The sequence below is a fragment of the Macrotis lagotis genome, chromosome 2 (genome assembly GCF_037893015.1).
Source record: "Macrotis lagotis isolate mMagLag1 chromosome 2, bilby.v1.9.chrom.fasta, whole genome shotgun sequence".
Taxonomy (NCBI): Eukaryota; Metazoa; Chordata; class Mammalia; order Peramelemorphia; family Peramelidae; genus Macrotis; species Macrotis lagotis.
The window spans coordinates 323,172,179-323,196,603 of NC_133659.1; the positions used below are offsets into that span (position 1 = coordinate 323,172,179).

Below are 24,425 nucleotides of genomic sequence, written 5' to 3' on the forward strand. Positions count from 1 at the left end.
TTCTCTCCTTAGCTCCTAGCTCCTTTCTTTCTGCTTACAAACATGCTGATGTTTTTTTTACTACATCTTTAAAACACTACTTAAAGGGTTTTTTTTTTTGCAAGACCATCAGGGTTAAATGACTGTCCAGGATCACACAAGTAGTAAGTATCAAGTTTCTGGGGACATTCAGTAGGAGGGGAGCTTGGGCAGTGGCAAGTACTTTTTCCTCAGGAGAAAGGACCTGGATTTGATCTCAGGGCCTCTTGAGTCTAGGACTAATATCCTATCCACTGAGCTACCTAGCTACCCCAATAGCCAAACTCCTAGGGAAAAAACTGCCTACATTAATTGTTTCTACTTCACTTCCTCACATTTTTTTTTTTAACCCCTGATAATCTGACTTCTGACCTAACTGAAACTACTCTCTTTAAAGTTTTTTGTTTTTTGTTTTAGATTTTTGCAAGGCAAATGGGGTTAAGTGGCTTGCCCTAGGCCACACAGCTAGGCAATTATTAAGTGTCACCGGTGCCCTATCCACTGCACCACTTAGCCACCCCCCCCCTTAAAGTTACCAGGGACATCCTGGTTGCCAAAAACATGAGTTTTTTTTCTCAATTCTCATCCTTGTCTCCTCTGCAGAATCTGATACTGTTGAATACTCTCTTCTCCTAGATGCTCTCCTCTCTGGCTTTTTCTTGATATTGCTCTCTTCTACTTCTTCTACCTGCCTAACCACTCCTTCTCAGCCTCCTTAGCCCACTCATACCCTTTAAGTGTGGTGGACACATCTCAGAGTCCTATCCGTGTCTCTCCTTTCTCTCTACCCTCTTGCTTGGTCAATTCATCCACTCCTACAGGTTCAATTATTGTCTCTAAAAAATGATGATGCCTAGATAGATAGATATATACAACTACGGTCCATCACCTAAGCTCCAGTTTGACATCATTGATTCCCTGTGGCAGAGCCATCAAGACTTCTGCAATCCTTCCATATTTGGTATTTATTTCTATAGCTCCCCTTTCCCTTTAAAATATATAGTTTTACATTTATAAAATTCTAAGAAACAAAACCATATCTTCATATGCTCTATATTGTAGTCAAACTATCCTGGCCACTGCATGATGTAAATTTTGTAATAGTACCAGGGCTTTTCCTGCCAGTTTTTTCCTGCTATGGACACACCCAGCAAACTTGAGATTCCACTTGCAGAGCCCCTTCTGCAGCAATGTGTTCCACTCTGGATGTTGCCCTTTTAGGAAGAATGTCAATAGACTGGAGAGCATTGATTTACCAACAAATACTATTGCAAGTTGCTGCCAGATATACATGCAAAATTGAAAATACTCTAGTCCTTGAGGAATTTACATTTTGGAGGAAAATATAGGGCAATCTGAGGAGAGATTATTAATAATTCAGGCAACGGGAGAGATTTCCAATAGAAGATAGCAACTTGAAAGAGACTAAGAGATTGAGGTGAGGCTAGAGTACTTTTTAGACATGGCCAAAGGCCTGGGTAAAGTCATAAATAGAACTCTGAGCTTAGAGAATGGAAAAGGAGGCCATTTTTGCTAGAAACTGTCATTGTATAAAAGGGTGTAAAATGAACTAAAACTGTAAAGCAAAGCTGGTGTGAGACTATGGGGGTAGCTGAGAAGGGTGTTTTTTTATTCTAGAGGCACTAGGGAGCCACTGAAGATTGTGAAGCAGTAAACTGCATGGTTAGATGAAAATATGAAGACATGCAAACAGGAGGAAGAATAGAAGGTTCTTGATATAGAAGAGATGAATATGAACTCAGTGGTTAGGTGAGTAGAGCAGAGATGGATGATGTGGGAAATGGAGGCAGAAGTGACAAGATTTGGTAAGGGTAGGTGAGGGTGAGTGTGTGATAAAGGTGTTTCAGGTCTTAACTTTTAGCTATGATGGTGCCCTCAACACAAATAGTCAATTGAGAGGAAAGATTTATTTAGGGAAGAAGGTAGTGAATTAAATCTTCATTTGATTTGATTTTTTCTAAATCCAAGGGGTGTCAGGCCCTCACCACTTCACCAAAGAGAATGTTTAAAAAGCTCTACTTTGACTACCAATGGAGATGACCTCAATTAAAGTTTCTTTCCAGCTCTCTACCTATAATGGTCCAACTTTTCTCCCACTGTAGCTTCTAAGGTACACAATATTACTTTAGAAGTATTGCCACTTATCTCCTCTCTCCTCATGAGGATATTTATTTGGTGATTAGCTCTCCCTACATTTAAGTATAGTGTGAAATGGAAAGCTATGTGACCCCTGATAAGAATTAGCTAATGAGAGCTAGCATGGACACAGCCCTTTAAAGTATGAAAAGCTCCTTACCTATTTTATTTGATCCTCACAAAAACCCTTTTACAGATGAGGAAACAGTTTAAGAGGCTTTCAGTGCCTTGCCTAGGTCTTCCTGATTCCAAGGCCAGTGTTCTGCCCCCTGTGACCTGTTGGAACCTAAGGGGTGATCCTTATGGGGACAGTCAGTGGGAGGGCAGCTTGGGCAGTGGCAGGTACTTCTTTAGTGCCAACACTAACCTACTTTATTATGGTGGTACTAATACGGTCCAATGGTGGGGAAGGGGTAGAAACAAGGTTGTCTTTCATTTCTGAGACTGTGGGTTCCAGTCCAGACTGTGGCACTTTCAGATTCTGATTTAGGTTTAATCATCTAACCCCTGGAGCCTGTTTTATCATCTGTAAAATAAGAGTCTGTGATGGTTTCTGAACTTTGGTTTTTTACATTTTATTTTAATGGGCTAGGGAAGAGTGCATTTTAGCCAAGTTGATGAAAGTTAATAGAGAGTTATTTTGGAGAAGGTTTTGTGGGGACAAGATAATATCTGAAAGATGGTCCTAGAGAAGAAAGTTTGGTTTTGTTTAGCTTGCCTTGGGAGAAGAATTAAGAGGAAAAGGTAGAAGGTTCAGAGACAGATTATGGCAGATGTATCAAACATGCTGCCCAAAGCTGATTAAATATTGAAAAAATGAAACTAGATGAAAAATTGAAACCAGTAAAATATTGTATAAAATTGAAAATACAACAAAGCACAAATAATAATTGCCCTTTAATCTAAAGTGACCCTTGGAGATCCTTATGCAAGATTCAGTGGTGCCCTTCTACCACTGGTGTACAGGGAGAACAGTATTGGCTACTGAATATCAGCACTAGGACATTTTCTCCTCTCTCAAGGACATTACTACTGGGCTAAACTGAGGGTATTTTCTCAGTCCTACTCCTTCTTAACTACTTTACTTCATTTGATGCTGTGGGCCACCCTCTTCCCGAGATATTTCCTGCTCTCTTGGTTTTGACAAAACCCTCTTTCCTGGTACCCCTTTTACCTATCTGATCAATCACACCCCCCAGTCTCTTTTGCTAGATCCTCATCCATGTCATGACCCTTAACTGAGTGTTCCTCAAAGTTCTTGTCCTAGGTCCTTTATCTCTTCTCCCTCCATAGCAAGGCATAGGATTCTTTTTATGTGTAATGAATCTCTTTGACAGTCTGGTAAGGTTTATGGAACTTTTCTCTTTAGATTCTGAAGTGCATAAAATAAAATACAGAGGGTTACAAAGGACCCCCCCACACACATCTTCCAATGCACTCCCTCCTCAACACAGCTCTGCTCCCAAATCTCTTTCTTGTTTTGAGAAACTCAAAACTTTTTCTGTATGAAGTCTGCTGAAATTTGCTTTTCAACAAGCACCCTCTATCTCAAACCATTCCCTTTATATTTATTGTGTGTGTCTATCTGTCTGTCTAAAATATCTCCCTCCCAAAAGTAAACTTTGCAAATGAAGACTGCTTCTGATTTTAACCTTAATGGCCAATATATAGCAGGCATTTAATAAATGCTTGTTGTGTTACATTTTGCCCCAGTCAGTCCACTTTTGGAATATTGTCTTCAGTTATCCTGGGTGCCACATTTCAGGAAAAGTTAACTATCAACGCATCATTTTAGAGCTTAAAAAGACTAGAATACAATGGTACAAATCTCTAATCCCATTTTATAGAGAAGGAAATTAAAGCCCAGAGAAGTTAAATGATTTATCCATGGTCATACAAGTAGGAAATTTCATAGGCAGGATTTGAACCCATGTCTTCCTGTATACTTTCTCCAGTATACCATACATCCTGGAACTCTCTGGAATGTCTTAAAGTCAGTCAGCCTGGCAAAGGGCACTAGAAGCATGCCAGGTGAGGGTCAGCTATGGGAAGTGGGAGAATTGCATCCCTCCCCTTTTACTCCCACCCCCAACAGAACACTAAACTTCCTGTGGGCAAAACAGTGTTCTATTGGTCTTTGAATTCTCAATCCCTAGAATGCCAGGACCCTTTAGTACTCACAGGAGGGATGGATGGTTTCATCCTGTGGAAGATTTAAGGTAGATAAGATACTTCAAATAACTGAGTGGCTGTTTCATGGAACAGAGATTAGCCTTGTTGTTTGGGCCCTAGAAGGTCCAATCAGAGGCACTGAATAGATGTGACAGGCTGATTCTGGCTCCAGGGGATGTTAAGGCAAACCTTCAAACAATGAAGACTGGGCTCTGCCTTGGGTGGTGGAGGAGTTCTACTCCTGGAGGATTTCTAGACAGAGGATTATACAAGTATTAAGAGTATCTCAGGTGTTCATCATAATTTTCCTTAGGCTAAAATGAAACAACAAAGTTAATTTTATAAATGAAGTTCAGTTTTCTAGGATCTTACCCAAACCCATGGGTGGTTGGTATCTTTACAAATGCCAACAGTGATACCACATTTTGGGGTCATTTTATACAATTTGAACAAATAATAATAAAACTTTTGGTGGTCAGCCAATGAGATTTCACATAGATGACATAATTTTACAATAGTCTTCTCTCAAATCTTATATTTACTTAAATTCCTATTGATAAGAATTCCATTTATGCCAATAGTAAATGCTTATAAATAACAATGAGATTTTCTCTCTGCTCATCTAGGATGTCCCTTGTCTTAAAGTCTGTTGATCAGGTACTAATACTGAAATAACCAGATAGTACTGATACAGGTGAAGTCAACATTGTAGGAGACAGGCCTTACATAGCAGATTGACATTTTATAATCCTTAGTGAAAGGAAAAGAGACTAATTTCTGATCAGTGATATATATATCAAGAAATATTAATTCCATCTTAAAGAATATCATATTAGACAAAGGTATTAATTGGATTGGGGTGCTGACTTCCCTTTCAATTCTGTGAGAGTCCTAAGTAAATATCCCTCTGTGATACAGTACTGGATTGGGCCAAGAAAAGTCCTCCTGGATCTGTTTTAGCTCTTAATCTTATGATTGCTATTGTTCAGTTTTTCTGGTTGAATCTGACAGACTCTGTGAGCCCATTTGCAGTTTTCTTGGCAGAGATACTGAGGAGCTGGCCATTTCCTTCTCCAACTCATTTGACAGGTGAGGAACCTGAAGCAAATAGGGTGAAGTGACTCGCCCAGGGTCACTCAACTAGTAAATATTTGAGGTAATATTTGTACTCAGGAAGATAAAGTCTTCCTGACTCCAGGCCCAGTTCTCTAACCAATTTGCTATTTAGCTGCCCTAATCCAATGGCAAGTTATCAATATTATTGTCATGGAGATTAACATCAAGCTGGGATTTTAAATTGAGAGTTTTTTGGTTTTCTTTTGTTTTGTGAGGCAGGGGAGTTAAGTGTGTCTGGGAACAAATTTGAACTCAGGTCCCCTGAATCCAGAGCCAGTGTTGTATCCATTGCACCATCTAGCTGCCCACAAGGATGGGGTGGACAAACAGGAACTGTGATTTATATGTGAGGAATTTTGATCCTTTACAACTGAATTTATAGATTATTTTCTCCCTACTATAACATAAACTCAGTGAAGACAAGGGATTATTTTGAGGAAATTCATCTTCAACATAATGGCTGGTAAAGGGTGCTTTAAAAATGTTAGCTGAACTGGAGTAGTTTTTATGAGATGCTGCTGTCTGGAGACCTTGGACTCCCCTACAGTCAAAGGCCAGAAGGTGCCAGAGGCAAGATTTGAAACCAGATTTTTCTGACTTCAGTGCTAAACCTCTAGAGGAGTGATTCCAAGGCTGCCTCTCAATGCAAAGAAGCAATGTTTATAATTTTTCAATTTTATTTTAGATCCCCCCCCATAAATGAATGAAAAAATATCTTACCTGTTAAGCACTGAGGACAAAATCAAAAACATGTAAAATCTCTCATCTCAAAGAGCTTACAATTACATTAATAATAAGTCAAGAAAAAAGAAATATATTTAGTTAGCAGAGGGGGTTACAAAAAAAAAAAAGGAAAAAGAGTCCCCAGTCTCAAGGAGTTTACAGTCTAAGGGAGGAATCAACAAGCAAACAATTTAGAGACAGGATAAATTGGAGATAACCAACAGGAAAGGAAGTAGAATTGAGGAAAGTGGGGAAAGGCTTCTTAGAAATTTTGGGAGGGACTCTTAAGGAAGTCAGGAGATAAAGAAAATACAGGGAAATAATCTTGAAGCATTATATAAAAGCCAGCTAAAACTCCCCAATATAGTATATCTCTAAGTCTATATTAATGTTTATTCCTGCATTATGTGATATATACAAAGCATTGCAAATATATTTCTATAATCTAAGCATACATGTTACATTTCTTGACATAGTACATGTATGATATATGAAAGGGATGGCAAATATATACATAGAATACATATAAACACATTAGATTAAAGTAATACATATATTGACATATGAAATGTTTTGAAAAGCTATATAAACTATATCATCACATATATACTGCATATATACATATAATAAATTACTTAACATACTAATTAGATTAATATAAGCTAGATACAAGTAACTGAAAATATACATATAGCCATAATAGTTAGTAACACAATATAGAAATCACATGATATACAAGATACTGAAAATATATAAAAACACAATATCTGTGACATTAACATTATGAGCTGTTCTAGCTACATGTGTTTTGTAAGTAATTATTACATATAATACATACAATTACATATAAGGATGTGTATAACTTCAGTGACTTGCAAATAGTAGATCCTTAATAAAAGTTTTAAGTGAGTAGTTGCTACCTAGATTTACCTCTAAATGTCTTTCCAACATGGAGATTCTGTAAGAGCCTGATTCATATCCAATCCTGAATACCAAGAAGGAAATGTATGTTTACCTGCTTCTTGTGAGATATCACCACCCTGACCACCACCTGCATTACTACCATCACCATCATCACCACCACTACCATCCACATCATCACCATCACCATCATCACCACCATCACTATCATCATCACCATCATCATCACCATTATCATCACTATCATCTCCATCCACATCACCATCATCACCATCCCCATCATCACCATCATCATCATCATCACCATCCACATCATCACCATCATCATCACCATCATCACCATCAGCATCACCATCCACATCCACATCATCACCATCATCATCATCATCACCAACATCCACATCATCACCATCAGCATCATCATCATCATCACCATCATCACCATCAGCACCATCAGCATCCCCATCCCCATCCTCCTCCTCCTCCTCCTCCCCATCACCACCTCCGAGGCCCCCACCTCAAACACCCCCTGGGTGACCCGGGCCAGTCACTCGCGCTGCCAGCCTCAGTTTCCTCCTCGGTACACAGAGGGCAGTGGGCACAGCTTGGTGAGCCCATGGCCAGACGCCGCCTGGCTTCTCTCCAGCCTCAGGGCGGCAGGCCCCCCCCCCCCCCCCCCCCGAGTGCCGCAGCGGGGTGGGGGCGGGGCGGGGAGAGGAGGGAGGAGGAGCCGGAGGGCTCCGAGACCGGAAGCGGCCGCCGCACCCGAGGACTCCATTTCCCAGCGGCCCTCGGGGCCGGGAGCCTGCGAGGAGGCGGGGCGGGGGCGGGGGCGGGGCAGGAAGTCACGTGCACCAGCCCTTGCCTTCCTTCCGGCACCTAGGCCGCCACCTGGCAGTGGTGCAGAGTCTGCCCGGGACTGGCAGTTTAACCTTCCGGAAGACTCTGGGCGAGGGGGGTGGGTAAGGGGCGGCCGGGGGTGGGGGCTCCGGTGCCCCGGCTGGGGGGCGCGCCCCGAGGGCTCCCCTAACGCGCCGGCCCGGACCCTCGGGGCCCCCGCCCCTCCAGCCCCCCCGGGGCCTGCAGTCTGGGGGGCCCCGGGGGGAGGAGCCTGGAGGCGAGGCGAACCCCGAGGGTCTCCTGGGCAGGGGCCGGGGGCCCCCGGCTCTGCCCGGCCGTGCTTCCTGGTTTCTCCCCAGAGACCGAGCTGCTCCCCCCCGGGGCCCCCCCCGCCCCCGGCCCCCCGGAAGCCAGAAAAGCCCGGGAGCGCCCAGAGCCCCAAAGGGCAGGCTCGAGGGCCCCGATGGGGGCGTCCGGGAGAGGAGCGCTTGACACTGGGGCCTGGCTGCCGAGGGGTGGCGGCTCCTGGCAGCGGCACCTGCCATAGCCATGGGGTGAGAGCTCAGTCTGCACGGTTCGCCGTCGGTCAGCTACTGATGCCGTGCGCACGTTTTCTTTTAGGGCTCCGTATGAACGTTGTGTTTGCTTTTGGATTCTAACCACCTTCTGGGTCATTTTGTGAAAAATTAACCACAATATAGTTAAATTTCATTAGATTCTACATGAAGCGTGGACAGCATAAAACTATTGAACTTAAGATGATTTTCTATATTTTGCAGTTTTTCACAAAACATCTTTGAAAGAAACTTGCTGGGGCTGCTAGGTGGCACAGTGGATAGATCACCAGCCCTGGATTCAGGAGTACTTGAGTTCAAATCCGATCTCAGACATTTCATAATGACCTAGCTGTGTGGCCTTAGGCAAGCCACTTAACCCCATTGCCTTGCAAAAACAAAAAACAAACAAAAAAAACCCCATAAAGAAACTTGTTCATGACTTTAAAAATCTATGGGATATGTCCCTTTTTTCCTTTTTGGGAGACTAAGGTAATACTATGAAAAATATATATTAACAAATTTTGTAATTTAGTTTATTATGCAGAATTTTTCATTCTCACATTTCTGCAAATTTTGAAAAAATATTAATCATGTTAAAAGCATTTTAAAAGACTTCATTTTTAGTAGAGTTTCCCTCTGATTTTACATAGATTTTTCAAATTTTTACTTATGGCAATGTAGTCAAGTGATTTGTCCAAGATAAAATTTGAACCCAGGTCCCCCTGACTTCAGGGCCAGTACTCTATGTACTGTACCCCCTAGTTGCCCTTGGGAAGATATTTTTAAAATGTTTTTTAACAGATTATCTTTTTCCTCACCAATATATGAGTGATCCTAGAAAAAACACTTTGTATTTGTCAGACACTGTGCTAAGTGCTAGAAAAAATGTAGGAGACTTAGGCAGAGGTCAGATGACTTGGCCAGGTTCAGGTGGTGTCTGAGACTAGCTCTGAACACAGGTTAAGCCTCGAGAGTCATGCCTTCAATAATGAACAAATTGTTTAGCCACCTCACATGCTCTTCCACAGAAGTAAATCTTGGTTGAAATGATTAACAGCTTCCCACTTTATTTCTGACATGAGCTTAGTTTGCCTGTTCTTAAGTATATGTCCTTACCCTCACATGTGTAGAACATTTACATTTAAGTAACAGTGAGCTATCTTATTGAGCTTTCTTATAAAAAATGTAACTAGTTATAGGAAAGATTCCTTTTCTTCTGTGTCACCTTGGAGATTATCCATCTTCTTATACTGCTCACAACCCTACTTGACTAAAGTTAAAATTCAGTGGGTATGAAGTGTATGATAAAAAAAAATGCTGATTAGCTAAGGATCTCATGATAATGACTCAGATAAGTCATTGGTGAGATGAGAAAGCAAGTCCTGGGCTCCTAACTTAGGACATGTTGTTGTTCAGTATGCTGGCATAAGGGAAGATGCTTTCTTGTCTCACAGAGGATGCTCCTGTCAATGGGAGAGAGGTTAATGAGTTCTTTGTTTTATAGAACACAAAAATGTAGAATTAAATATTAAAGATAAAAACAGAATTTTGATGGCAATTAAATTTCTATTTGAAAATAAAGACTCAACCTCACGGTTGAGGTTTGCTGATTAGTTATATTTTATAGTCTTTTTTTAAAGACAGTCATATATTCAAGGGGTAGTTATGAAATGCTTTCTATTTTTCAGACACTGCTAAGTGCTAGGAAAAATGTAGGAGACTTCGGCAGAGGTCGGATGACTTGCCCAGGGTTAGTTGGTGTCTGAGACTAGCTTTGAACACAGGTTGAGCCTTGAGAGTCATGCCTTCAAAGGGCCTTTTAAGACATTCTTATATACTATAGTAATAATGGACATATAACAGATGATTTGAGTTTCACAATAACCCTTGGGAAAGATAGATACTGTAACTAAATGTTTTCTTTAAAAATCATTTTGGGAAAAAAATCTGCTTTATCTAGGAATATTTTAAATATCAATCTTGAATAGATCTTAAATGTGACATCAAACTTTAAGTATATTCTCTGCATTAAACCAGTAATATAGCTAGACTATTTAATATTCAAAAACATATCATAAGCATATTCAAAAGCAAATAAAATTTTAATGACTTGTAAGAAAATATGTACATGTAAAACACTAATTGACTAGAAGCAACCTTCAGTTGCCTTTGTCTTTTTTCCAGGTATCTGGGCTTTTAAGAAGCTTAGGTAGGGAACAAGAAAGGATCTAGTCTTAGGCACTCTCTGACAAAACTTCTAAACTAAGGACTCTAACTAAACTTTCGAGAGACACAACCCACAAAGGGACCCAGAGAGGGAGTTCTCCTACTCAAGGTTAACCGGGAAAAGAGCAGAAAGGCTCTGCTCCCTGGGTTGGAGGGGTGGCCCGCCAGAGCGAAAGAACTTCAGCCTCCCCGAAGCCCCAGGGCTCAATCCAATCCAGGGCACTGGGAGCCCCAGCTCACAGCAGCAAGGGAGTCTCCTGAGCTGCACCCCGGGGAGCACCGGGCACAAAGTGGGGGAACAGTGGGGGACCTCTGCCAGAGAAAGCATGTAGAACCCAGCCCTCAGTGCACACAGCAAGCAGCATGGTCTTTCAGCAGCCCAGATCCAGGAACAGAAGCAGGCAGAGCTGGTAAGCAGGAGCCCCCAGGGCATGAGCCCATTGAGCTGAGGGAGGGGAGTGAAGAGAGACCGCAGAGCTCTGTCCTCTGCCCCTGGAACAGGACTCTGGGGCTCTGACCATATTCAGATCCTGATCGCAGTCTAGGCCCCCCTCCCATAGAACAGCAGGACCCCCAACGCAGCCCCTTGGCAGGGTGGGGTGCTTATGGTCATTCACAGACCAGGAGGGAGGACAGAGCCTCACACACTGGGACCCTTGTGGGAGTATCCCAAAAGCTCAGGAAGCACCCCAAAACCAGGTTTAGGCTGAGAAAATGAGCAAGCAGAGAAATAAGAGGAACACCATTGAGAAATATTTCGCAAATGAGCCCAAGAAGGATCAGAATACTCAGTCTGAAGATGAGGAAGCACAAGCTCCTGCATCTAAAGACTCCAAGAAAAATAGAAATTGGGCTCAGGCTATGATAGAGCACAGAAAAGACTTTGAAAATCAAATGAGGGAGTTAGAAGAAAAACTGGGAAAAGAAATGAGAGAGATGCAGGAAAAACATGAAAATGAAGTCAGCAGCTTAGTCAAGGAAGTCCAAAAAAAATGCTGAAGAAAATAGCATGCTAAAAACCAGCTTAGGTCAAATGGATAAAACAGTTCAAAAAGTTATTGAGGAGAAGAATGCTCTAAAGAGCAAAACTGGCCAGATGGAAAAAGAGATAAGAAAACTCTGAGAACAAATCCTTCAGACAAAGAATAGAATTCAGGGAGATTGATGAATTTATGAGAAATCAAGACTCAATACTTCAAAACCAAAAGAATGAAAAATTAGAAGAAAATGTGAAACATCTCATTGAAAAAACAACTGATATGGAAAACAGACTTAGGAAAGATAATTTAAAAATTATTGGAATACCTGGAAGTCATCATTTTCAAAGAATTACTACAGGAAAATTGCCCTGATATTCTAGAAGCAGAGGGCAAAATAGAAATGGAGAGAATCCACCAATCCCCCCAAGAAAGAGATCCCAAAAAACCAACCCCTAGGATTATTATAGCCAAGTTCCAGAACTCCCAAATCAAAGGGAAAATATTACAAGCAGCCAGAAGGACACAGTTCAAATATCATGGAGCTGCAGTCAGGATCACACAGGACTTAGCAGCAGCTACATTGGAAGCTCATAGAGCTTGGAATATAATATACCAGAAGGCAAAAGAGCTTAGAATGCAGCCAAGAATGAACTACCCAGCAAGGCTCAATGTTGTCTTCCAGGGAAAAAGAAGGACTTTCAATGAACCAGGGGAATTTCAAATGTTCCTGTTGGAATGGCCAGAGCTGAACAGAAGGTTTGATCTTTAGATAGAGGACTCAGGTGAAGCATGGAGGTTGGAGGAGAGGGGGGGAAATATGAGGGACTTAATAAGGATGAACTGCATGTATTCCTGCATAGAAAAATGACACTGATAATACTCATATGAACCTTCTCAGTTAATAGAGCAGGTAGAGGGAACTTTTATAGTTGAAGCACAGGAGAAAGCTGAATTCGAAGATAAAATATGGTGTAAAAATGGGTCAATAGAGAAAAAAGGGAAATGTAATGGGAGAAAGAAAAAGGAGAGGGGGAATAGGCCAAGATATTTCATATAATAAGATTTTTTTTTTATTACAATGAGATATTGCAATTATAAGGAAGGGAGAAAGCAAGGGGGAATGAGGGAACCTTTGCTCTCATCAGAGGTGGTTAGGAGAGGAAACAGCATATATACTCAGTGGGGTATAGACATCTGGAGTAAGAAGGAGGGCGGAGCAGGGGGAAGGGGTGGGGATGTGAATAAAGGAGGAGAGGATGGACCATAGGGGGAGAGTGGTCAGATATAACACATTTTCTTTTTTACTTCTTGCAAGGGGCTGGGATTGGAAGGCCTGCGCAGGACCATAGGGCCAGGTGGATTCTGGGCCTAAGGGGTGGTATGGGGGCTCAGGGCTTCTTGGCCCCAGGACCAGGGATCTGTCTGCTGCACCACTCAGCGACCCTACAGCAGAGTCAGAGTGAAAGGAGAGAGAAAATAGAGTACATGGTAGTGGGGAAATAAGAAAGGAGGGAGTTGTGATCAGCAATGGCAACGTTGGAAAAATATGGAAGTAACTTTTGCGATGGACTTATCATAAAGAATATGATCCACCCACGACAGAGTTGTTGATGTTGGAACAAAGACTGAAGCACATTTTTTATTATTATTAGTTGGGGGAGGGTGCAGGGCAAATGGGGCTGGGTGGCCTGCCTGGGGCCACATAGCAGGGTGATCTTTGGGTGTCTGAGGCCGGATTTGGACCCGGGTGCTCCTGGCTCAAGGGCCAATGCTCTGTCCCCCACCCAGCCACCCCTACTATTATTACTATTTTATTTTATTTGGGTTTTTTTTCTTCTTTTATGTTTTTGCAGGGCAGTGGGGTTCAGGTGGCTTGCATGTCACACGACTGGGTGACTGTTGGGTCTATGGGGCTGGATGTGGGCTCGGGTGCTCGTGGCTCCAGGGCTGGTGCTTCGTCCATTGCACCTGGCCATACCTACAATTATTACTATTATTTTTTTTATTTTAATTTTTTTTCTCTCCCCTTTACTTCATCGCTCAAGCAAGTCAATATTCATGGGGGGGAGGAGGTATTTTGTTTACTCTTAAACAAGAATATTTTATTAATGTAAAAAAAATTGTACAAAATGAGAATAAAAAAATAAAATTGAAAAAAAAAGAAGCTTAGGTGGGGCAACTAGGTGGCACAGTGGATAGAGCATAGCCCTGGAGTCAGGAGGACCTGAGTTCAAATCCAACTTCAGACATTTAATAATTACTTAGCTGTGTGATCTTGGGAAAGTTACTTAACCCCACTGCTTTGCAAAAGCTAAAACAAAATAAAAAACAAAAAACAAAAAAAGCTTAGGTTAAAGGGGCAAAGTCTTCATAATGAAGGGTTGTAGGATAACAGATTAGTTAGATTGGCTAGAATTTGTAAGTGATATATAGCAAAAACTACTCATATAGCATCCTAAAAATCTCAGAAAAATCAGCATATCCAATGGCAAAGGAGAGAGCTCTTTAAACTTTGGACCTATACTTTCAGGAAAGTTTAGTATGATAGATAATTAACCTCACCTTTGTTTTATTTTTGATGAAAATTATCTCTATTTTTTTTAAAGTTTTCTCCTTCCCTTCCCACCCCCCCGACCATAGGATAGCAAGTAACCTGATATCCATGTACAATCATGTTACACATATTTCCTTATTGGACACTGTGAAAGAAGAATCAGAACTAAAAGGGAACCAATCATGATAAGGAAAAAACAAAAGATAGAAAGGCGAAGGGAGTATGCTTTCATCTTCATTCACATTTCATAGTTCTTTTTCTGCCTGTGGATGGCATTTTCCATTACATCAATTTACTTTAAATAAAAAGTTTTTTTTCTTGAGTAAATTACTGCATGCTGTATCTACTACTGTCTTGAAATTCACTTTTTAGAAATTCATGCAGAAGTCCAACTGAAGAATTATGGGAAATTTCTTGAGGAGTACACATCCGAGCTAAGAAGAATTGAACTTGCAGTGGATAGCTCTGTTGGTGACTTCAGGTTAGGACTTCAGGCTTAACCCTATAGCACTTTTTTAAAGTTCAGATTTATTCATTTCACAATAAATTTCACATTTTTAAGGAATATTTATTTTTAGAATTTGGAACCTTGTGGTCTGGCCTTGCGAGAGAGCATGTCCTGTAAAATGATGTCTTTTTCTCCAACAATTCTGTTAACCATCAGTGAAAGGATGATTGCCCCCACTATTCTCTTGTGAGGACTCTAAGACTCAGAGAGGTGACCTGGTTTGGCTGCACTCCCCCAGTGTAGAGGGTCAGATCCTGAGCTCCTGGTAACAGTACCAGCTCCAGGACTGTGGCTTACACTGTCTCTTTCTGAGGTAAAATTATACTGATTGGTTCTATATCTTTGTTGGGGACCGCCCAAGCTCATTTTAAAACAGTTTTTACTTAAGGCAATGGAGTTGAGAGACTTGCCCAAAGTGTCTAGGGTTGGATTTGAGCTCAGGTCCTCCTGACTCCAGAGTCAGTGCTCTATCCACTTGCACCACCTAGCTGCCCTTCTTCCAACCTCTTGAGTAAGGTTGCAGTCATATTTAACTCAAGAATTGTTGTTTGTCCTTCATTCTCAGAGTCCCAATGACATCTGAAGATGATATCTTGACTTGCAAGTGAATTGGATTTAAGTGAGTCAGGACAATCCTTCTGTTCTTTAAGTGGGAAGAGTAGCTTCTGCCATTAAAGACCAGGACTAAATCTACTATCATTCATATTTTCCAGGGGAAACAACCTGAGATTTAAAATCCTCTTCATTTAAAAAAATGAAATCTTATCATTTTTGTATCCAAGATTATAATATTTAAGTTATAGTCCTAAAACTAGAAAATCTTGATATTATTTTTCATTTCAATTCTAATTCTTACTTTCCTTTGTCCTTCCTTCCCATCCCCACCCTCTTCTGCCATCTTCTACTCTGCTTTCAGTGAACTTCCACTAAATCCACTTCTTTCAAAGTCCTTGTCAATATATAGATTTCTTTCTCAAAAAATTATTCAACTAACATAAGAATTGACAATGGATAAGGTTTGTAATCTATGCTCTCTGGTAATCTCATAAACTCCAGAGCCAAAAGGGACCGTGGTTCAAATGTTCCAAAGGATGAAATCTCTTATGAGATCTCACAGCCAGCAGATCTGAGATTTCTACTCAATCCAATTCCATTTTCCCTCTCTTTTACCCTGGTTGATATATTATTAAGAGGGCCTTGTTCTCTGGCCTCCAGAGTTGTACTGATGGATCTCCCAAACCTCCTAGAGTTTTCCTAAAAATCTCCTTGTCATTTGTGAGTTTCTCTAACTTGTTGCAGTTTCTTTTATAGATTCAGTCTTTGCCATCGCATTGAGTAATGACCACATGAAAGTGTTTCCTTTTATCTGTCTTACACTGACCTCTCAAACTTTAAAGAGATGTCTCCTGATTTTCCTATGCCATGATATGTTATATGAGTTATGTTGCTTGTGACTTTGTAAACTTTCATGATTTCTCTTTATCTCCAGATCAGGAATATTCATCTTTTTAATCCATCCTCTTCCCTTTTTTGACTAGCTCTTCTTTGGCCTTCCTTGACTCTATTCACATAGAAAATATTTTATTGTCTCCCCTGATTCCAAGCTAAATAAAACACAGTTGTTTAGTTAGTGGAGGTGACATGATGTATCCAAATAACTCTTAGCTCATGTGTAGTGGATGTCAAGGACCTTGAAAGAACCCATGTATTCTTAGGTAAAAGGAAGGGGAACAGTCACTTTGACTTAGGGGGATCAGGAAAGGCTTCATGGAAGTGGTGGGATTTGCAGGAGACCTCAAAATTTAGAACTCTTTTGCAAAATGGTGACCAGAATCTCTCCTTGTACTCCTGATAGGAATGAACCTAGGTTTAACTGTTAAAAGAAAGTTTTCTGTCCTGTTCCCATTTTTGTTAAGACCCATCTTTTTGTTGGACACTTTGGAGGTGGAAAACTGATGCCCTCAGCTGTTCTCCCTGTGGCATCACTGATAACTCAAAGAACATCATCTTATAAGCATATTTGTTTTTGCAAGGCAATAGGATTAAGTGGCTTGCCCAAGGTCACACAGCTAGGTAATTATTAAGTGTCTGAGGCTGGATTTTAATTCAGATCCTCCTTACTCTAGGGCCAGTGCTTTATCCACTGTACCACCTAGCCGCCCCCTTATAAGCATGTTTCGTTTTATTTTTCCATATTGCATTTTAATTTATAAGCTTCCTAAGAACTCAGAGCCTAGTGGAATTATACCTAAATGAGAATGGTATCCTCTTAAAAGCCTCCTTCCGTGGGTTTCATTCTTTTGGTTTTTAATCATTTATCTTAATTAGTTATAGAACTGGGGTTATTTGGCTTGTAAGAGAGAAGATTCAGGATGGGATGGGGAATGGGATAAGGAATGGGATATATTTCAGCAAGGGTATGATGATCTGTCATATGTGGAAGACAGCATTGGTTCCATTTGGTCCCATGGGGCAGAACTAAGTCCTGGACTGAAGCTGTAAATAGGATTCCTTCTCAGAATCCTGTGATTCTGTGAATTTAGGACAGTGTAGTGTTGATTACTGAACATGGCGTAACTATGGGCCAGAATGTTTGCAAGTTTCAAACTAAAAAAGTGTTTTTTTTCCTTCTTAAATAGTTATTGCCTTATGAACAATCTTTACTTTTGGAGCTCATAAAAACAGGAAACATGGTAAAGAATCTCAATAGCTAAATAATAAAATAAAAATTGTTGGGTTCATTATCTACTAAATTTCTTTTTTCTATTTTGCCCAATTAAATGAGGTCTTAAACAAAGTCATCATTGTGTATGCTTTTTGTTGTGAAATCAAGAAATTAAAATATGAGGTAATTATTAAAACTGTATTGTAAATGTTCCCTAAAATTTATCTATCAAATACTGCCTGATTTTTTTAACTTGAATGGTATGTGTTGAATCCACTATCCTTTGAATTTTTTAGCTCAGGAATCATCAAATAACTAGCAAAAGCTTGATGGCAGCAATTCTTTTCTAATCTTGCCCCAACCCTATTGCTTCTTTTTATCTCTTGGGCGCTTGTATTATTATAAGGGATGGAGCCAATTAAAATTTGCAAGTAAGAAGAGAGAGAAATAGAGAAAGGGAGAGAAATAGAGAAAGGAATCTAGAAATGATTATTTTGAGAATACTAGAACTATAACTGTCTTGATTAAAAATTTATCAATTTATATGGACTTAAGTAATCTAGTGGACTTTTGGTGTGTATTGGTCATTTTGCTAGTTATTAGGGATAGAGGGATGCCTTTGAGCCCATGGGGAGGGAGGGAGGGGTGTGTGTGTGTGTGTATGTGTGTGTGTGTGTGAGAGAGAGAGAGTCACAGAGAGGTGAAGGCAGAGATGGAAACAGGGAAGAGTAGGGCAGAGAAATTCTGCAGAACAGCTTGAGACATTGATGGTGGATCAAGGAAAGGCTCCTTTGAGCTGACTTCTTGAGCTGAGCTTGAAGGGAGACTTGAGAAGTGGCTGGAAGGCTGGGGAGAGCAAGTATCCTTTTTTATTTTTATTTTTTAAAATTATATAAATATTTTATTTATTTTTCAATTATATACAATAATATTCTTGTTTTTATTTATTTGTTTATTTATTTATTTATTTTTGCAGGGCGATGGGTTTACGTGACTTGCCCAAAGTCACACAGTCACACAGCTAGGTAATTATTAAATGTCTGAGGTCACATTTGAACTCAGATCCTCCTCACTCTAGGGCCTTTGCTCTATCCACTGTACCACTTAGCTGCTCCCTGATTGTCTTTACATTTGTTTACATGATATTCATAGATCAAAATTAAATGTGTTGAGAGAAAAAACAGATCCATAAGGAAGAAAGAAAATAGCAAAATTATGTACTACATAAGGCAACTTTTTAAACATTGAAGATGATAATCTTTGGTCTTTGTTTAAACTCCATAATTCCTTTTCTGACTATAGATGGTATGGAGAGCAAGTATCCTGAGGGAGGGAAGGGAAGGATGAGCCCAGGGAAGAACTGAAGAAATTAGGCAGGAACACAGGGTGAAAGCCAGTGGAAAAACTATGATTGTGGAGGGCTCAGTTTGTGCTGAGGTAGGGCCCCTTGTCTCCAGAAGGCTTTTGGGCTTGCAAAGGCGGCTGAGCAGTAGAGTGAGGGTAGCAGTTACATGGATGACTTAGGTTTTTGGAGCACTTTCAGGTTTACAAAGTAGTTTTCTCATTAGGAAACAGGCTTAGGTGACATGACTTGTTCAGTTTAGCATAGCTAATGAATCAGCTTAGGAGAGCTAGAAAGGCTCTTAGTGATCCTTTAATCAGGACCTTCCTTGTACCCAAGGAGGTGTAGGTGGAAAATTTGCCCACAACTAGAGCCCTTAAGCCTTCTGATGGCAAGACGGGAATTTCTCTTCCTTGGCAACTGAGGTTGGGGTACCCTAAAAGGGGGGGCAGAAGAGTTCGTGCATGTGGGTGCTGAGAGTGGATGTCAACAAAGGCTGCCGAAATGGGGGCCACATTGTGGGCATGGAATCAGGAGACAGGTAGGGTGGAACCCCAAGACTTGAAGTCTGGGTGGATAAGATGTTGACCAAGTGAGGGTTGCCCTTCAATCACATCCCACCTTGTGCTTGGTGGTATGGGAGGAGCCCTAACAGGAAGGAGATGACAGAGTTCCCAAAGGGGGGGCCCCAGGTACCCCTGTGGTCTTAGACTTATGATTGTTCAGCTGTCTATGGACCTGCTAAAAACCATTTTTTTCTTTTCTTTGAAACAGGCTGAAACTAAATTTTACAATGGTCTTTTGCTTTATGGGGGTGGAGGTAAGTTCTTTTAGCTTTAAAAACTGGTATAGTCATGATTGCTTTCTTTCCCCATGATGGTTTGCCAAGATGAACCCTGAAACAGTTCCTCTTTGCAAAAAGATTCCATTGTCATAGGGGAGACAAATACATATGTAAATATGTATCGAATACGCCCACAGACAGAGTTATACTGCATAAACACAAATTTGGAAGGGAGGACTTTGGAGGGAGGGTATATAGATGCCTGAGAAGAATTGTTAGGATATCATTTTGCTGATATTGGGAATATTTAAAGATAGGACTTTAGTTAAAAATGGGCCTTTTTTTAGTTGACTCAGTCTGACGGCTGACTTCCTGAAATCTGATTGCCTTTGTTACCTTTTTAAAAGCCACATATTCCAGCATGGTGGAAGGCGATTGCCAAATTCAGATCGGGAGATTTCATTTCATTTTTACAGGTAATCGATTTGGTGTTCCCCTAGAATTTTTTTTAACCTCCTATAATAGATACCATCCAATCAGCTCAATTTTATTAAGGGCTTGCTTGACATCAAGCCATCAAATACCCACATTTTATTATTATTTTTTATGTGGGTTCATTTTATTGTATTTACTTTTTTATTTTTTCAATTGGTTTTTTTATTTAATTTTTCATTTACATGTTATGAAAGTTTTTCAACATTCATCCACATACATGAATATTTATGTTACATAATTTCCTTCCATCCCCCTTTCCCACCCACCCCCTCCCCTTACCAGCAATCAGGTGAATTTTTGTACATACACATAGCTTTAATTTCTTAATTTAAAACTCTCTGTTCACATTCTTTGACCATTTATCAATTGGGGAATGACTTGTAGCCTTAAAAACTTGATACAATTCTCTATATATTTTAGAAATGAGACTTTTATTAGAACCACCTGACTATGAAAATCATTTCCTAGCTTTCTGTTTTCTTTCTAATTTTGGCAGCCTTGGTTTTATTAGTGAAAAACCTTTTAAATTTAATGCAGTCAAAACCATCCATTTTGCAAGGTGTATAAAGGACTCTTGCTTAGTCATAAATTTGTCCTCTTTCCAAAGATCTGATAGAGCATTTTTAATCTATTAATTTATCTACAGTGTTACCCTTTATATCTAAATCCTGTACCCATTTTGATATTATTTTGGTATAGGTTGTGAGATGTGGGTCTATTCCTAGTTTTTGTCATGCTGTTTTCCATTTTTCCCAACATTTTTGTCAAATAGTGAATGCTTATTTTAGAAGCTGATGTCTTTGAGTTTGTCAGATAATAGATTTCTATAGTCATTTACTGCAGTTTCTTTTGAACCTATCCTAATCCAGTAATCCATTACTCTTATTTCTTAACTAGTACCAGGCACTTTTGTTGACTTCCACTTTAAAACTGGTAGACCTAGGCTGCCTTCCTTTACATTGCTTTTCATCAGATGCCTTGATATTTTTGACTTTTTGTTGCTACAGATGAATATTGTTATTATTTTATCTAATTCAATAAAATAGTTATTTGGTAGTTTGATTGGTATGTACCCTCTTGTTAATGAAGGAAACATATCCACAAATAAGCACATTAAAAAAATATGTACAATAACTGCTAAGCAACTGGTTTTGTGTAGGCATTGGGGATGCAATAGCAGGGAGATGTATCAGCAAAAGTTTGGTTGGAGAAGGTTTTGCTTGAGCAGAACTTAAAGGAAACAAGGGATTTTAAGGAGCTTCAATAACATTCTAGGTCTCAGGTACAATTGGTGCAAAGGTGAGGAGATGGTGTGTGATGAGCTGCAGGAAGGTCACTCTTATAAATTGGAGGACATCATTTGCTCACAGGGACTTATTTTGTGGTGCTTTTGTAGATCAGATGGAAAGGCATGAATAAGGACACAGCACATATAGGTGGATGGGAAAATACTTGACCAGCCAGAACAGTCAGTGCTTCACTGTCAGCTTAACCAGGGGTTGCTAATGGCGTGCCACAGGGATCTGTCCTTGGTTTTGTGCTGTCTAATATTTTCATTAATGATTAATGAGCCAGTATACTTACAGACTGTAAATGACACAAAGCTAAAATAATGTTTGCATTGGAGAGCATCCTAAATATCTTGACTGACCTCAATGTTTACCTAGGGTGTTCATTTATTAAGACAGATCAAATAGGAATAAATATAAATTATTTTTATATATGGGAGATCAAAAAATAAACTTCACAAGTGTAAGATGTGGAAGCCTAGTTGGACAACAGTTCATCTAAAAATGATCTGGGGGTATTAGAGGACCAGAAGCTCACTCTGCATTGAAACAGGGGAATGTGACAACCCCAAAAGGTGGGGCATGGGCTAGGAGGGCATGGTCCTTTTGAATTTTGTTGGAATTTCTATATTCCAGCAGAGTATTAGTTCAGCACAGGTTTCTGCTGAAGGAATTTTTGAATTTGTTGTGTTTTACATTTGTCATAAACTCCTTCTAATTGGATTTAGCCTCTGGCTATAGGTAGCCAGTTAAAGATCTTTCTTTTGAGATTAAGATTTTGTCATGTGCCATTAGCAACTCATCTCGGTTCAGTGATATCCACAAATTTGATAAGCAAGACCCACAGAACATCATCCAAGTAATTGATAAAAGTGTTGGACAGCATAGGCCCAAGGTTGTAGCCTCAGGATGAGTAACTAGCCTAAATCAGGTAACCCAACCATAATTTAAACCATTTTGAGGACTTTATAAAATACAAGATTAAATTTAATTGATTTTGGTGAAGACTAATAAATATCAAGGAAGAAGTAAAAAAAATCCTGCATTTATTCCTCACCTGAATAAAAAGCTTCTTATATTTTTGAGAAAAGTAATAATTTCTAAAGCAAAGTCTTATTAGACCTGTAAAAACTCTGATGGTGATGTGAACCTACTTTGAAATGGTTAAGAGAGATACTTGTCAATCTGTGAGTGAGAACCATAAATCTCAACTGGCTTTTTGAGTAGAAAAATAGTTATTAAACTAGGCTTAATTAGCCAAATAATACTTCCTAATGAAAATGAGATCTGGTAGAAAGCAGAAATCTTTGAAAATTCTGGGGAAAGAACTCTGGCATAAAGAAATTTTGACTTAACAACTTGTTTTCTGCAAGTAGAAATGATTTGACTGTGCTTGCTGTATGGTCTGCCCCTGGGTCATATCATGACCTTAAAGTTTTTTTTAATTGTCCATTGTTTTTAATTGAGTTTTGCATTTAATATTTTTTAATCTTTATTAAGATTATTCATCTTATATAGTTTTTTTTGGTTTAGCTTTCTTTGTTCTGCATCACACTATAGATAGAACTAGGTTTTCCTGAACTTTTTTAAAAATTTTTTTTAGGTTGTTTTTTTTTTTGCAAGGCAAATGGGTTTAAGTGGCTTGCCCAAGGCCACACAGCTAGGTAATTATTAAGTGTCTGAGGCCAGAGTTGAACTCAAGTACTCCTGACTCCAGGGACGGTGCTCTATCCATTGTGCCACCTAGCAGCCCCAGTTTTTTTTTTTTAATTTTAGAAAGGTTTTATTTATTTTGAGTTTTACAGTTTTTTCCCCAATATCTCTTTCCTCCCCCCACCCCCCACAGAATGCAGTTTGCTAGTCTATACATCATTCCCATAGTATGCATTGATCTAAATTGAATGTGATGAGAGTGAAATCATATCCTTAAGGAAGAAACATAGTATGAGATGAAGCAGAGTTACATGACATTTTATTAAATTAAAGATAATAGTCCTTGAAATTCTTTCTCAGGATACAGATGCTATTCTTCATCATAGATACCCCCAAATTGTGCCTGATTGTTGCCCTATTGGTATGAGCAAGTCCATTAAGGTTGATCATCACCCCCATGTTGCTGTTAGTGTATACAGTGTTTTTCTGGTTCTGCTCATCTCACTCAGCATCAGTTCATGCAAATCCTTCCAGGCTCCCCTGAATTCCCATCCCTCCTGGTTTCTAATAGCACAATAGTGTTCCATGACATACATATACAGCATGTTGTAAGGCCATTTCCCAACTGATGGACATTTCCCTCAGTTTCCATTTGTTTGCCACCACAAACAGGGCTTACCCTTTTTCATCATCTCTTCAGGGTATAGACCCAGTAGTGTTATTCTTGGATCAAAGGGGATGCACATTTTTATTGCCCTTTGGGCATAATTCCAAATTGCTCTCTAGAAAGGTTGGATGAGTTCACAGCTCCACCAACAATATATTAGTGTCCCAGATTTCCCATATCCCTTCCAACATTGATCATTGTCCTTTCTGTTCATGTTGGCCAGTCTGAGAGGTGTGGGGTGGTATTTCAGATGAAGGTCTCATTTCTAAAATGTATAGAGAACTGCATCAATTTGGTAAGGTTACAAGTCATTCCCCCAATTGATAAATGGTCAAAGTACATGAATAGTTTTCAAATGAAGGCATTGGAGTTATATATAATCACATGAAAAAATGCCCCAAATCATTATTGATTAGAGAAATGCATATTAAAAGAACTGTGAGGTATCACCTCACACCTATCAGATTGGTGAAGATGAGAAAAAAAAGGGAAATTGATCAATATTGGAGAGGTTGTGGGAGGATTGGGACATTGATGGATGGATCCATGGATCCAACCATTCTGGAGAGCAATATGGAACTATGATCAAAGAGCAATAAGACTTTTCATGCCCTTTGACCCAACACTTCTAATTCTAGGCCTATATCCAGAAGAAATTATAAAAAAATGGAAAAATTCCCACATGTTCTAAAATATTCATAACAGCTCTTTTTTGTAGTGGCAAAGAATTGGAAACTGAGAAGATGCCCATCAATTGG

The 24,425-nt window shown here is 39.8% G+C and overlaps 2 long non-coding RNA genes across 2 annotated transcripts in view; one reads left to right on the plus strand and one right to left on the minus strand.

Moving 5' to 3' along the window:
- The window catches only part of LOC141515304 (uncharacterized), an 89,183-nt gene that overhangs the window by 48,610 nt on the left and 16,148 nt on the right, over nucleotides 1-24,425 (plus strand). The gene's annotated exons all lie outside the window — the stretch shown is intronic.
- On the minus strand, nucleotides 4,364-7,759 carry LOC141511785 (uncharacterized). The gene is made up of 3 exons (XR_012475405.1): nucleotides 7,625-7,759; nucleotides 7,117-7,171; nucleotides 4,364-4,599 (listed from the first exon to the last, which is right to left on the minus strand). It is a non-coding gene; the product is annotated as an uncharacterized LOC141511785 (long non-coding RNA).